The 14,210-nt window shown below is 46.9% G+C and overlaps 1 protein-coding gene and 1 non-coding gene across 2 annotated transcripts in view; one reads left to right on the top strand and one right to left on the bottom strand.

Moving 5' to 3' along the window:
* The window catches only part of LOC146177109 (sulfotransferase ssu-1-like), a 76,938-nt gene that overhangs the window by 24,486 nt on the left and 38,242 nt on the right, over positions 1–14,210 (bottom strand). The gene's annotated exons all lie outside the window — the stretch shown is intronic.
* TRNAL-CAA (transfer RNA leucine (anticodon CAA)) lies at positions 4,388–4,508 on the top strand. The gene is made up of 2 exons: positions 4,388–4,425; positions 4,463–4,508. It is a non-coding gene; the product is annotated as a tRNA-Leu (tRNA).

Raw genomic sequence — 14,210 nt, 5'->3', positions numbered from 1 at the left:
CCCTGCTACTCCCTTTACCGTTGTTGGCATAGACTTATACGGGCCACTTCCATTGTCCGCACGAGGTAATCGCTGGATCGTCACCGCCGTCGACCACCTAACACGCTACGCTGAGACCGCTTCCCTGCCTAATGGCTCAGCACATGAGGTCGCGACCTTCTTTTTGGAATCGCTCGTACTGCGCCATGGGGCCCCTCAAGTGCTTCTCAGCGATCGTGGTCGGACATTTCTGTCGAAGATTGTAGCCGAAGTTATTGAGGCCTCAACCACACATCACAAATTGACCTCCAGCTATCACCCGCAGACCAATGGGTTGACTGAGCGGTTCCACCGCACGCTTTCTGACATGTTGTCTATGTATGTCGACCAGGACCACCGAAACTGGGACGTAATACTTCCTTTTGTTACGTTCGCCTACAATACGGCTGTACAGCGGACCACAGGTTACACCCCGTTTTTCCTCGTCTACGGCCGTTCTCCCGCTACCTTTCTTGACGCCTCTTTTCTTTCTACACATGCCAGTTCCTCATCCTCTCTTCCTGACCAGTTCCTTTCCCGAGTGGCCAAATCACGCCGGCTTGCTCGCGTCAACACGGAAGCTAGCCAGGAAGACCGCAAGTACCGCTATGATGCAACCCATCGCCAAGTTTCGTTCCGTCCCGGCGACGAGGTGTTACTTTGGACCCCATTACGCACTCCTGGCCTTTGTGACAAGTTACAGCACCGTTACATTGGTCCTTACACAGTTGTTGCAAAAACCTCCCCGGTCAACTATCGCGTCTCCCCTGTTTACCCTCCTCCGGACTGTCGTTACCGTGGCACTGAAGTTGTCCACGTTTCACGTATGAAACCTTTTATTCGGCGCAATCCTGCGGACTAATTGCGGCCAGGTTGGCCGCTTGAACTGCGCGGGCGAAATAGTGTGAGCACTGTGTGGCGCTTCATCTTCCACACTGCTGAACGTGCTGCTTCATCTTCATCCTGCTCCCTCTTGTAGATACCCATCGTCATCGCGGAGTGTGTTTGGCTGCAGTGTGCGACCAAGGCTTCAGGTCTGTAATAAAGCCTGATTCCCCAAGTCCGACCTTCGCGTTGCCTTACACCACCTTCTTTTCACAGAGCCCACATAGCGCTCGTACCTAAAAGCGACGATCCTGTAAAGCTTCGGTCTGTACGTTTTGTAGTACAATTAGTCTTACTAACGTAGTCTAAGATTTTCACGAGGGGTTTTCCGGGGAGTTAGGTCCGTAATAATATCACTTGTTGGTCCACGCCAGATGTGCTGAATTAAAGGCCGTAATATTACTACCATCATTCACGTGAAGAGAAGTATTTTGGAGTGTGGCGACGAAAGGCAAGAGCATGTAGCCATTACGCAGCTGGTTTTAAAAAAGGCTTTCAATCGTGTAGTACACAGCGTGCTTTTCAATGTTCTAGAATATGTCAGTTTCAGCTCAGTTATTGTAGAGGGTGTTAAGCTGTGTTACAAAGACTGTGTCGCGAACATTATTGTAATAAAGAGGTTACTGATCAACTGTAAGCAATTATGTGAGGCAGGGGTGTCCTTTGTCACCTGTGCTGCTGGGTATTTATCTGGAACCCTTTTGCTTAAAGGTGGTACGCGATTAAAGAATACAGGGATTCTGTTTAATGTCTAGTAAAATTAAAATTTTGTCATATGATAAAGAGATTGTCACTCGGGCTGTTGAATTACTGCAAGTAGGTACTGCACGTTTACAGTAATCTTATAAATTGGACCAAGTGCTGTGGTTTTTGGCATGGTTGCTGGGAGGAAATGCCACATTTTTTTCATAACATGTAATGGACTATTTCTCCGATAAAATACCTTGAAGTGCCGATGGACCAGTACGAAGACCCGGCTAACTACTGGAAGGAAGAGAATGAAATATTGCGTGAAAAAACTGTCACGTGTGGCGGGAGAGACCTGTCGAAGTTTGCACGAGCGACGGTTTGCGATATGTCCTTCGTAGTAAAAGTGTGGTATGTCCTTCACGTGCTTTACGTTGAGAGTATGTGCGCAGAAATTGCACTAGGTATTTGCGGTCTTTATTTGGGTGTCAAAATGGGAGCGAACCAGTCGCACAAACTTGTTTCTATCCATGAGGAGCGGAGGTCTGGAACTACTGCATCTTTTCTAGAGACAAGTGGTATTCAGAATATTTTCTTTGAGGGATCAGGGCGATAACTTTTTAAGTGCTATGTTATAGGTCAGGATGCGTGATGTGTTGCCTTTTTTGTCGAATCAACGCAAAACAATGACAATAAAACTGTTCGGGGCTATTTAGATGATGTTGCGGGTGCTTTAAACATCTTTGAAGTCCGTTGTTTTTAGAAAAACTGAGTTACGTAGACAAAAAAAAATTGCACAAAGATCTTCGGGACGTTATGCTTCCGCTTTATCGCAGGAGATTCGTTACTTGTGCGCGCAGCAATGTTCTTAAAAGTGCCAAGCGAATGTCCGTTCGATGTTCAGGTAAATGTTCCATCGTTAAACTACATAGTGACATGCTTCCTGTGAAACCATGGCTCAAGGAGAAAGAAATGTATGTCCCTGGACGGTCATTTGTCTGATATGTCGAAAAACTGAATCTGTATATCACAGGTTCACAGATTGCTGGAAAGCAATTGTTTATTCGGATATCTTGCAACGAACTATAAGAAAAGACCTGTCTTTCATGCCGCATGGTAGCCGTTTTCTTCCAGTTGAAAGCGAACTAGGCCAGCCTTGTGATATGTTTATGCTATTAAGCTTGCATTAAATGAGAAAACATCGTAGGGCTGTCCACCACGCAGACTTGACGTGCGTTCTGGGTAAGAAAACTTTATTGAGTGTAGTGTATATTCGTGTTGTGTTAAATCTCCAAGATGAACAACCTGTGTGTTTCAGTATGCTGAACCAGGAGGAGCGTTGAGTAGTTTTTAACCTCAGGCGTCAATCGCAGCGTGATTGAGATATTTTAAATATATGTAAGCGTGTTATGTTGGCTCAAAAGTGACCTGGTACTAAAGAAAAAAAATCAGAATGGCCGAGCGGCCTAAGTCAAACTCAAGATGCAACAGCTTTTACCGAAAACGGGTGAAATGAGACTTCTGGTCCACAGACGTCGGCGTGGGTTCAAATCCCAGTTCTGACAGTATATTTTTTCTCCGTGCAAATAACAATGTACAAGATGTACGTAAATCCGCGATCATAGTGTCAGAATGGCCGGGCGGTCAAAGGCGCCAAACTCAAGGTAGAACAACCTCACCCGAAAGCTGATGAAACGAGACTTCTCGTCCAGACACGTGGGCGTGGGTTCGAATCCTACTTCTGTTGGAAATTCTTTTCTTCGTAAATATAGCAGTCTACAAGGTGTATATAAATCAAGGCATCATATATGTCAGAATGGCCGAGTCATTTTATAAAGTCCTCTGCAAGATATCCCACAGAAAGACTGCATCCCAGCAGTCAAGAAAAATATGGTCTATGGTTTCTGGCTTATGGAAAATCAAGCAGTCCACCGACCACGGAACAAATACACCTTTTTCCCTCAACCGCGGTTTAACAGGTAAAATACCACTGTGTAATAGGAAGAAAAACCTTTTTGCTGACGACCCTGCTGGCATCTTTTTAATTCTCTTTAAGACAGGACTTGCCAATTACACCCTACGGTATACGGTTCCTGCCGGTCCATAACCAAGGGGGTGTGCCATATGACTTATTTATGTTGCTTGGCTTCCAAAGTGTATGGAAAACGAGAATGGCTGTGAGACACGCGGACGTAGATGCTCACTCAGCGATGGAGTACTTAATCTAGAGTATAAACAACCTGATCGCCATCTATAATACCCGAAGTGAGAAACCTGAATGGATGCCAGTTTTGAGTGAGCTGGCTAACCTAAAGCGTTTTTGAAACTTTGTGAACCCTTGCTTTGGCTAGAGCTCTTCGTGGCATTATACTTGAACTTTGCCCCACTGTAAATATCATTGTTACCAGGAAATAAAGAAAAGAAAATGTCAGAATGGCCGAGCGGTCTTAGGCGCCAGACTCAAAGTGGAACAACCTTGCCCGAAAGCGAGTGAAGCGAGTCTTCTGGTTCACACACGTGGGCGCGTGGGCTCGAATTCCACTTCTGAGAGGATTATTTTTCTCCCTGGAAATAACACTGTACAAGATGTATGCAAATAAAGGTACCACATGTGTCCGAATGGCCGAGCCGTCTAAGGCGCCAGACTCAAGGTTGTACAACCCTGCCTGAAGTCGGTTTAAGTGAGACTTCTGGTCCACACACGTGGGCTTGGGTTTGAATCCCACTTCTTACACGATTTTTTTCCTCCACGGAAATAACACTGTACAAGATGTATGCAGATCAAGGCATCACATGTGTCAGAATGGCCGAGCGGTCTAAGGCGCCAGACTCAAGGTGGAATAACCTTGCCCGAAAGAGGGTTAAATGAGACTTCTGGTCCGCACATGTGGGCGTGGGTTCGAATCCCACTTCTGACAGGACTTTTTTCCTCCGTGGAAATAACAGTGTACAAGATGTATGCAAATCAAGGCATCACATGTGTCAGAATGGCCGAGCGGGTTTCTGCTTCCGGCCACGCCAGTGAAAGCACGCAGGATGCAGGCCTCCCCAGGAGCGGCTTCAGCGGCCATGTCAGGCCGCGGTAACAGGACTGCTGAACAGGAAAATACTTACCAGGTTGTTTTGCCTGCACTGCCAACAGGTCGGTTTGTTTTGAATACCGTTTTTTTTCCATGCCCATACCAGGGCCCGCTCGTACCGGGTGGAAGATTTCCGCGACGAGTTGGCACAGCATTCGCTGATCCCCAATCTTATTGCAATGGGGGCGTATCGGATGAGCCACGTCTGGGCCGTCACTTTCAAGGATACTGAAGCCGTCAACAAGACTGTCAGTGTAGGTGAGCTGTCTGTGAAAAACGGTCGCTGCTTGGTGATTGACCCGGCGAACCAGGACGTGCGACTCAAACTTCACTGGCTACTAAAATACGTGCCAGACGAAGATGTTCGTGCTGCATTTGCGCCGCACGGAAAGGTGTCAGACGTTTCCCGGGAGCGCTGGCGTGTGAAAGGTATGGTAGAAAAGGGCTCCACTACTAGACTCGTAACGCTGAAGTTCAAAGCTGGCGTGAAGCTGGACGACCTGCCACATCAGTTGAACGTTAGCGGTGAGCTGGCGCTCGTTGTTGTGCCAGGCAGACCTCCCTTGTGCCTACGCTGTCGGAGTACGGGTCACATCCTCAAAGAGTGCCGTATTCCTCGCTGCGGAACCTATCGACGGTTCGGGCATGAAGACAGCCAGTGTGCACGTACCTACGCAAGCACTGCCGGACCTGGGACCAGCGAAGACTCGTCCGAGTTAATAATGGATGAGGTGGATGCGGAGGAGGCGGCTGACATAAGAGGACAGTCAACGAAACAGGACGTGCCTTTCATGACGGTTTTAACAAAGAATAAGGTGACGGTTTCAAGTGAAAAGAATGAAACTCTGCATGTATTGAACGTTCCATTCCAGGACCATGAAAGCGCGTCAAAGGAAGCGTCAGAAGACGTAATGAAGTTTTCTGACGCTGAGGAGCATCTTAATACTGAGCCTCCTTGTACTGAAGCCATGGAAGTTGGGCCGGAGAAAGCGGCCTTAATTGCCGCGAAACGTTCACACGAGGAAAACTTCGAGGAGACTCAGCTGCCAGGCGGTGTTTGTGATGAGCCGCCGCCAAAAACTGCGGGCATTCGAAGATCAACTTTGAGACCGAAGCCCAACTTCTCGGCCGACACGCGGCAGGTGGGGAAACCGCCTCCGTAGTTTTTGTGGTGTCCTGAACGATTTGTGGGTCGGCTGCCTACCGACCAGCGTCAGGAACCTTCTGCAACCAAGCGGGGCGTGTGTGAGAAAAAAAGATGAAAGACGTTGCTTGGACTTCGTTTGAATGCATCCCGACGTTCTGCTGGGAGCACATTACATGCACACATACGCCACTGTTCGTCAGAAGCGGAGGCCACGCAACGATGAAGGTAGGCGCCATGCGGGTACGGGCGTCCCGTTCTAATACATGACTCTCAAGCTTAATTCGCCGTTACACGTAGCTACTTTGCATATCAGAGGGCTGGGAGCGAGAAGGCGACAATGCCAGCTCAGTCGCCTCCTTTTGGATAATGATATAGATGTAGCAGCTGTGCAAGAGTCAAAGATTGAGAGCCAAGAAAGCACTGACTGTATGGTGGCTTCTTTTCAAACAAACTTATGTGTGTGTATGCCATTCTGTTGGTGTATCGGGTGGATGCCTTTTATTGATACGTAACACGCTGGGAGTAAGCGTAGAGTTCGTTTTTGCCTGTCCAAGAGGTCGGCTTTTGGTTACTGATTTTACCTACTGTAATTTATGCTGGCGTGTTGCGTGTGTGTATGCTCCCAATTCAGAATGCGAACGTGAATTGTTTTTTGAGTCTATTGAATTGTGGCTGAAGACTGACAAAATCTTGCTTGTACTTGGTGACTACAACTGTGTGTGCTCAGCTGTGGACCGAGCGGCAAAGTGTAAACCTCGAACAGACAGAAGCTCCGACCTGTTGAATGCACTTGTGCATGAGTATGGCCTTGAGGATGTTGGCAGTGTGTTCTCCACTGGAAACCAGCCAGAGTTCACGCACTTTCAGCGAGATAGCCATGCTAGATAGGACAGGGTGTATGCCTCGGTTGATCTTGCTTCCCTATGTACTGAATATGAGGTCAAGCCTGTGTCTTTCAGTGATCGTTGTCTCGTGAGTGCAGTGTTTGGTAGTCAAGGAAAGATATCGCGCTTTAACTGGCACCTATGGAAACTGAATGCCAAGCTTCTCGCTGATGAAGAGTTCCTTATGGAAGTTAAGACCGAGTTTGAAAATCGTCTTGCTATGCGGCCAGTAAGTTTTGCAGCGGAATGGGACAGCTTCAAAGAGTGGATCGAATTGAAATCCATAGAAAAGAGCAGTAAGGTGCGGCATAAAGTGAGAGAAAAAGAAAAAGAACTGAATGAACAACTCCAGTTTCTTTTGAGCATGGAAAGTTCAGTGCCAGGGCATTTCGCCAGTAAAATACGAGAGATAAAAAGTGAGTTGGAAACAATCGACAGTGAAAGATACACAGCGGCTGTTATACGTGCAAGGGCTGAAAAACTTTGGGCTGGAGAAATACCGACAAAACGAGCGCTAGCAGACGAGAAAAGATACGCCTGCCAGAAAGAATTAAGGAGTATAAGATATGCCGGCCATATCACTGAAGATGCTAAAGATATTCAGCGTGCGGTAACAGAGCACTTCGAAGAACTGCTTAGCGCTAAGCTTGAGACTGTAGGCGGCTTTCGAACAGATTTTCTAAGACTGATGCCTGCACTGGATGACGAAAGTAAAGCGCGCCTAGAAACACCGGTAACGTTGCAGGAGATACTATCTGCAATAGATGACCTGACACCTGGGAAGGCCCCTGGGCCGGATGGTCTAAGCGCCGCATTCTTTAAAACTTTTCAGCAGTATGCGGCTCAGTTTATGCTCTGTGTAATCACTGAAGTTTATGAACGTAATACTGTTCCATTGTCTTTCTCTACATCGCACATTGTTCTAATACCCAAGACAGATGATCCGGAGAAACGACAGTTGGTGGGGTCATATCGACCGATAAGCCTCACCAATGTTGACTATAAGGTGTACATGAAGGTTTTAGCAAAAAGACTGCAAAGCGTAATAAAAACATTGGTTGGGCCTCATCAAACTTGCGGCATCAAGGGTCGATCCATTGCCACGAATATACATGTCGCAAGAACCGTATTAGAATGCGTTGATGCACTCTGTGGTCAGATAGCCATGATGCAACTAGATTTGGCGAAAGCCTTTGACCGTGTTTCTCACCAAATTCTTTTTTCCATTTTGGAGCATTCTAACCTTGGTGACGTCATAGTGGAGGGTGTTAAAATGGCTTATGCGAACTGCACGACCCGTATTATTGTGAATGGTGAACTGACTGACAGCATCACAGTATGGTCATAAGTAAGGCAGGGCTGCCCGCTCTCACCCCTGCTTTTTGCACTGTATTTAGAGCCACTTTGCTTGGCTATCATTGATAGCGATCGCATTTTAGGGTTCAAGCTGCAATCAGCACACGTGAAAATGCTAGCATACGCTGATGACATTGCAGTCTTTTGTGCAACTAGAACGAGCATCTGTGAAGTCACTGGTGTCGTCCAAACATTTTGTGATCAAACCGGATGCAAGATCAATTGGGAGAAAAGCTCTGGGTTTTGGCACGGTGATTGGGACGTGACACCTGGGCCCGCTTGCACGAAACGATCTTAAGACTGTCTTAGCTAAGTCCAGACTTAACTGGAGTCTAAAGGATTAGGCCGCTAGCATGGCCGCTTAAGACTGAAGTCAAGACTGGGCTTCAATCCTGACTTGAATAAGTCGCTTGTGCGATTACGACTCTAGGCCGTCTTAGTTAAGACACAAGGACGCTCGGTAACTAAGTCGAGAAATTAGGAAGATACAGGGATGCGCTGGCCCTGTCCTGGCGGTAAGATGTACACATTCGGTCAATATTGCACTGTGTAAAATCCGTGCCATTGCTTTTTGCGGCTTACGATTGTGTTACGAGGATAAATGCCCCAAGTGGTTGCTGAGGGCGTTCAGGGAAGTCACTCTGGTGAACACGAGCCGAACCGAAACGTGCGGCTTGTTTAAGTCCGGAACGTTTAAGTCTGGACTTTGCTCCAACTTTATCGTGCAAGCCGGCCCTGATTTCTTCTGTAAGCTGCGATGGTCTGCTCTCCCAACACGATATCTAGGCGTGCCTTTAGAATGTTATCAAGATCCCAACGTGCACTGGGTGGAAGAAACATCCAGAGTGAAAGAAAAAGCGGATGCGTGGCAAAGAAGGCAACTGTCAATGTTTTCGCGCGCTTCTATTTGCAATGTTTTTCTTATTTCGAGGCTGTGGTACCTCATAAATGTGTTGTGTATCTCACGAACCTCAATTCAGAAAATGCACCGCGTGTTTGCTGTTTTTATTTGGGCATCCACATGGGAAAAAACCGCCCGGACGAATTTGTTTATTTCTGTTGAAAGGGGCGGGCTTGGCCTTGCACATCTGTTCTTGCGTCAGGTGGTCTCGCGGTTTATGTTCCTCCGTGATCAAAAAGATACCTTTCTAAGAACTGTGATGCAAGTGCGATTGCAGAGGCTGCTCCCTGAATGGATTGCGTCATGTGAAAACATGCCTGGTACTGTGACTGGCTACCTGCGCGAGGTTGTTTTTTCGTGCAAGTTGCTAGAAGTGCGGTTTTCTTTTGATTATCTTTCCAATGTTCCCAGAAAAAAACTGTATAAAGATCTCATTGACGTGATGCTGCCGGTGCCTTTTTACCGGGCATTACACTGTGGAGGCCCAGGGCAGGACGTTTTGAAAAGAGTTAAGAAGATGCCCGTGAGGCCATCAGCTAAAACGTTCCTTTTCAAACTTCACTCCAATACGCTCCCTGTTAAAATCTGGCTGAATGAAAAAGGTATCTTCGTCCCATGGACAACAAATTGCCTGTTGTGCAAAAAACCGGAAACAATTGAACACGTTTTCTTACAGTGTTGGGATGCTGTCTTTCTATGGGACGTCCTCCAAAGGACAATTAAAAAGGAACTTCCATTAACTCCATACGGTATAAGATTCCTACCAGTGCATAACGATGATGCACCTTATGATTTAATTATGCTTCTTGGCCTCCATAGTTTGTGGAAAACACGAATGCAGGTGCGTCATCCAGATATAGATACACGATCTGCGCGTGAAAACTTTATTGAAAGTGCTGTGTATATACGCGAAACTTTCAGGATGCAGCAGGATCCGCCACAATGGCATTCTCTGTTTGATGAGTTGGTGCACTTGAAAAGATTTTAGCCGCGTACGCGTTAGCTCAAGTGTAGTTGACGTGTTTTATCATGTGTATTTTTGGTTTGTGTTTCACGGCAATAAAGAAAAAAAAGAATGGCCGAGCGGTCTAAGGCGCCAGACTCAAGGTAGTACAACCTTGCCTGAAGCGGGTTAGGTGAGTCTTCTGGTCCACGTACGTGGGCGTGGGTTCGTATCCCACTTCTGACCGGATTTTTTTCCTCCGTGGAAATAACAGTGTACAAGATGTATGCAAATCAAGGCATCACATGTGTCAGAATGGCCGAGCGGTCTAAGGCGCCAGAGTCAAGGTGGTACAACCTTGCCTGAAAGCGGGTTAAGTGACACTTCTGGTCCACGTACGTGGGCGTGGGTTCGTATCCCACTTCTGACCGGATTTTTTTCCTCCGTGGAAATAACAGTGTACAAGATGTATGCAAATCAAGGAATCACATGTGTCAGAATGGCCGAGCGGTCTAAGGCGCCAGAGTCAAGGTGGTACAACCTTGCCTGAAAGCGGGTTAAGTGACACTTCTGGTCCACGTACGTGGGCGTGGGTTCGTATCCCACTTCTGACCGGATTTTTTTCCTCCGTGGAAATAACAGTGTACAAGATGTATGCAAATCAAGGCATCACATGTGTCAGAATGGCCGAGCGGTCTAAGGCGCCAGAGTCAAGGTGGTACAACCTTGCCTGAAAGCGGGTTAAGTGACACTTCTGGTCCACGTACGTGGGCGTGGGTTCGTATCCCACTTCTGACCGGATTTTTTTCCTCCGTGGAAATAACAGTGTACAAGATGTATGCAAATCAAGGCATCACATGTGTCAGAATGGCCGAGCGGTCTAAGGCGCCAGAGTCAAGGTGGTACAACCTTGCCTGAAAGCGGGTTAAGTGACACTTCTGGTCCACGTACGTGGGCGTGGGTTCGTATCCCACTTCTGACCGGATTTTTTTCCTCCGTGGAAATAACAGTGTACAAGATGTATGCAAATCAAGGCATCACATGTGTCAGAATGGCCGAGCGGTCTAAGGCGCCAGAGTCAAGGTGGTACAACCTTGCCTGAAAGCGGGTTAAGTGACACTTCTGGTCCATGTACGTGGGCGTGGGTTCGTATCCCACTTCTGACCGGATTTTTTTCCTCCGTGGAAATAACAGTGTACAAGATGTATGCAAATCAAGGCATCACATGTGACAGAATGGCCGAGCGGTCTAAGGCGCCAGAGTCAAGGTGGTACAACCTTGCCTGAAAGCGGGTTAAGTGACACTTCTGGTCCACGTACGTGGGCGTGGGTTCGTATCCCACTTCTGACCGGATTTTTTTCCTCCGTGGAAATAACAGTGTACAAGATGTATGCAAATCAAGGCATCACATGTGTCAGAATGGCCGAGCGGTCTAAGGCGCCAGAGTCAAGGTGGTACAACCTTGCCTGAAAGCGGGTTAAGTGACACTTCTGGTCCATGTACGTGGGCGTGGGTTCGTATCCCACTTCTGACCGGATTTTTTTCCTCCGTGGAAATAACAGTGTACAAGATGTATGCAAATCAAGGCATCACATGTGTCAGAATGGCCGAGCGGTCTAAGGCGCCAGAGTCAAGGTGGTACAACCTTGCCTGAAAGCGGGTTAAGTGACACTTCTGGTCCGCGCACGTGGGCGTGGGTTCGTATCCCACTTCTGACCGGATTTTTTTCCTCCGTGGAAATAATAGTGTACAAGATGTATGTCAATCAAGGCATCATGTGTGTCAGAATGTCCGAGCGAGTATTCCACTTCCGGCCACCGCACCGTGGAAACGAAAAAAAGTATTTTTAGTTTAGCTCTGATTAACCGTAGTTGAATTGCGATAGCAAGTGTGGAAGCTTCTTTTGCCTACAATATTATTCCTCTATCATGCCCTATCAGTTTAAGGTGCTACACTATTGGGGAAACTTAAGCACATCCTTTAAGAGTAGGACGCGAGAGCGTAAGCCACCAGCCCACATATAAATGAGAAGGGTTCAGTGCTGCTGAACCGAATATGGAGCGAAAGCATTACCTGCGGGTGACCGAACGTTCGTCGTCTTCTTCGTCTTACCCTTCGTCTTCTTCGTTTTCTTCACGGCTGTTCAAGGTCAAACGTGGCCCTTCCCGGGACTCCGCGACGGGCCGAAACCTGGCGTAGTATTGCTATCGCAATAAAAAACAGAGAACGTTTAAAGAGCCACGTCGACAATCTACTTACATGTTGTGCGGAAGGCACCTTTGTATCAATTTAATTAACCGAACCGATAGCCCTCGGTCCATATGCTATTCCAGCGTGGGTTTCAGATTTATAGGGCGCTACGTGCACAACGCGACAGTCAGCGTTCTTTGATGTCGACGCTCATAACTGGTAACTGATAATAAGGAGGAAATGACTCAAATTAGACGAAGATGGCAAAGCTATACTCATACGGTAATGTCAAAACGACGTTTCATGATGTAAAGGATGTGCCGGCATTGCTATAAATGACAAAAGTTGGATGCCACGTTTGCGACCTATTAAGGCGATTGTGTAAAAAATGTGGCGAATTGGACGCGACTTACAGGCACCTATTAGCTCACCGTTCATTGATACTAACTGACCCTGGGTGGTAAAGTAACATGAGAAACCTCGTCTTAATTGCATGAGGCACTGGAACGAAGTCATAAGGCTAGTTTTCAGCTGCAGCCTTTTAGAGGATTAACAATGAAGACACAAATGTATTGCTGTACAAGGGCACTATAGCTGTCCTCCCGTTGCAGTCGCTTTGCTCTTATGGAAAAACCCCCAATCCGCGCAGTGTCGCTGAGCGCAGCAATGGCAGTCTGCTAAATCAAGCAGTTAATCTCTGCGAGATGAGGCAGTTCAGAGAACACCGCAATGCTTGCGAATTATCTGCCTGAACGTATAATGAGCGACAACCTGGGAAGTCATATTCTACGGTGGCTGTGCGCGGAACTTCGCGGCGCAAGTGATGACAGATGACCAAGGACTGCGTTAAATGTCGCCCCAAAACCATGCAGTGTAGTAGCTGTTTTGTTTTGGTTGCACTATGTACTCACTTCAATGTGAATAAAATTAAGAGCCTTTCCATGATGCACAATTAAAGCAAGCAAAATTACTGTCTGCATTTTTGTAATAAAGTGATGTAGGTGCCATGTAGTTGGCACATGTTTACTTCCCACATGGGATGTGTTTCATGTAACGTTTTGCTCAGCTATACATAGAGGCTCATCATTGTCCTACTTTTTTTTTCAGAACAAATTAAGTCATCCAGCACTCCAGAACACATTTTGACGATTCGCTGTAACAATATGATGCTGTAATGGCCTTTTATATTGATTGCTTTTTAATTAAAGCGAGAAAATAATCTTCCTTTAATTCATTGCATTTTACGGTTTCGACCGTAAGGAATACGCGCACGTGGCGCTCCTTTAGCTTCTTGTCGCAATTTCCTAAATCATATTTCGCTCTTTCTTTTTTCCTAGTTCCCCTTCCCGCTTTCGGTTCTCCTGTGTTTCTCTCTCTCACTCTCGCTCATCTTTCAGACATGTTTCGTGTTTCACAGGAGTCGTTCGCGCACCAGGGCATTAAAACTTAACCGACTAACCGGGGCCCGAGGTGAGGCCCCAGTGTGCGTTCTACACACATACACATACGCATGTGTGCACACGCGCTCACTCACTCACTCACTCACTCACTCACTCACTCACTCACTCACACACACACACACACACACACACACACAAACACATTCTCTCTCTCTCTCTCTTTCTGCTGCTTTCCGCGCTCTCCTCAATTCAAGGCGACACAAGATGTTAGAATCTTAAGCACTCTTGCAGACCTGACGGTAGCTGGTCATAACGCGGCTGTTCGAAAACGTTGGGCAGCATAGCCAGTAGTTAACGCTAATTGTTCTTTGAGACTAGAATCCCTTGTGAACTCATGGAGCACGTAATATACTCTCTAATAATGCAGCCCCTTGATTCCATACATTTTTTCCTTTCCATCCCAACATAATTTCGAAATGGTCATTCATGCGAGACGCAACTTGCTACATTCATTCATGATCTTCATTCTAATCTCGATGCTAACATACAGACTGATGCCATCTTCTTAGACTTCGCCAAAGCATTAGATAAAGTTCCTCATAAACGCCTACTAATAAAGCTTTCCCGACTTAACTTACACCCAGACGTTATTTCATGGGTACACGAATTCCTCACACATCGCTCACAGTCTGTTATCGTTAATAACTGCTCCTCTAACC

This window comes from Amblyomma maculatum, chromosome 10, assembly GCF_055883805.1.
Source record: "Amblyomma maculatum isolate TAMU_Amacu chromosome 10, ASM5588380v1, whole genome shotgun sequence".
Taxonomy (NCBI): Eukaryota; Metazoa; Arthropoda; class Arachnida; order Ixodida; family Ixodidae; genus Amblyomma; species Amblyomma maculatum.
This window is presented reverse-complemented; position numbering and strand designations above follow the sequence as displayed.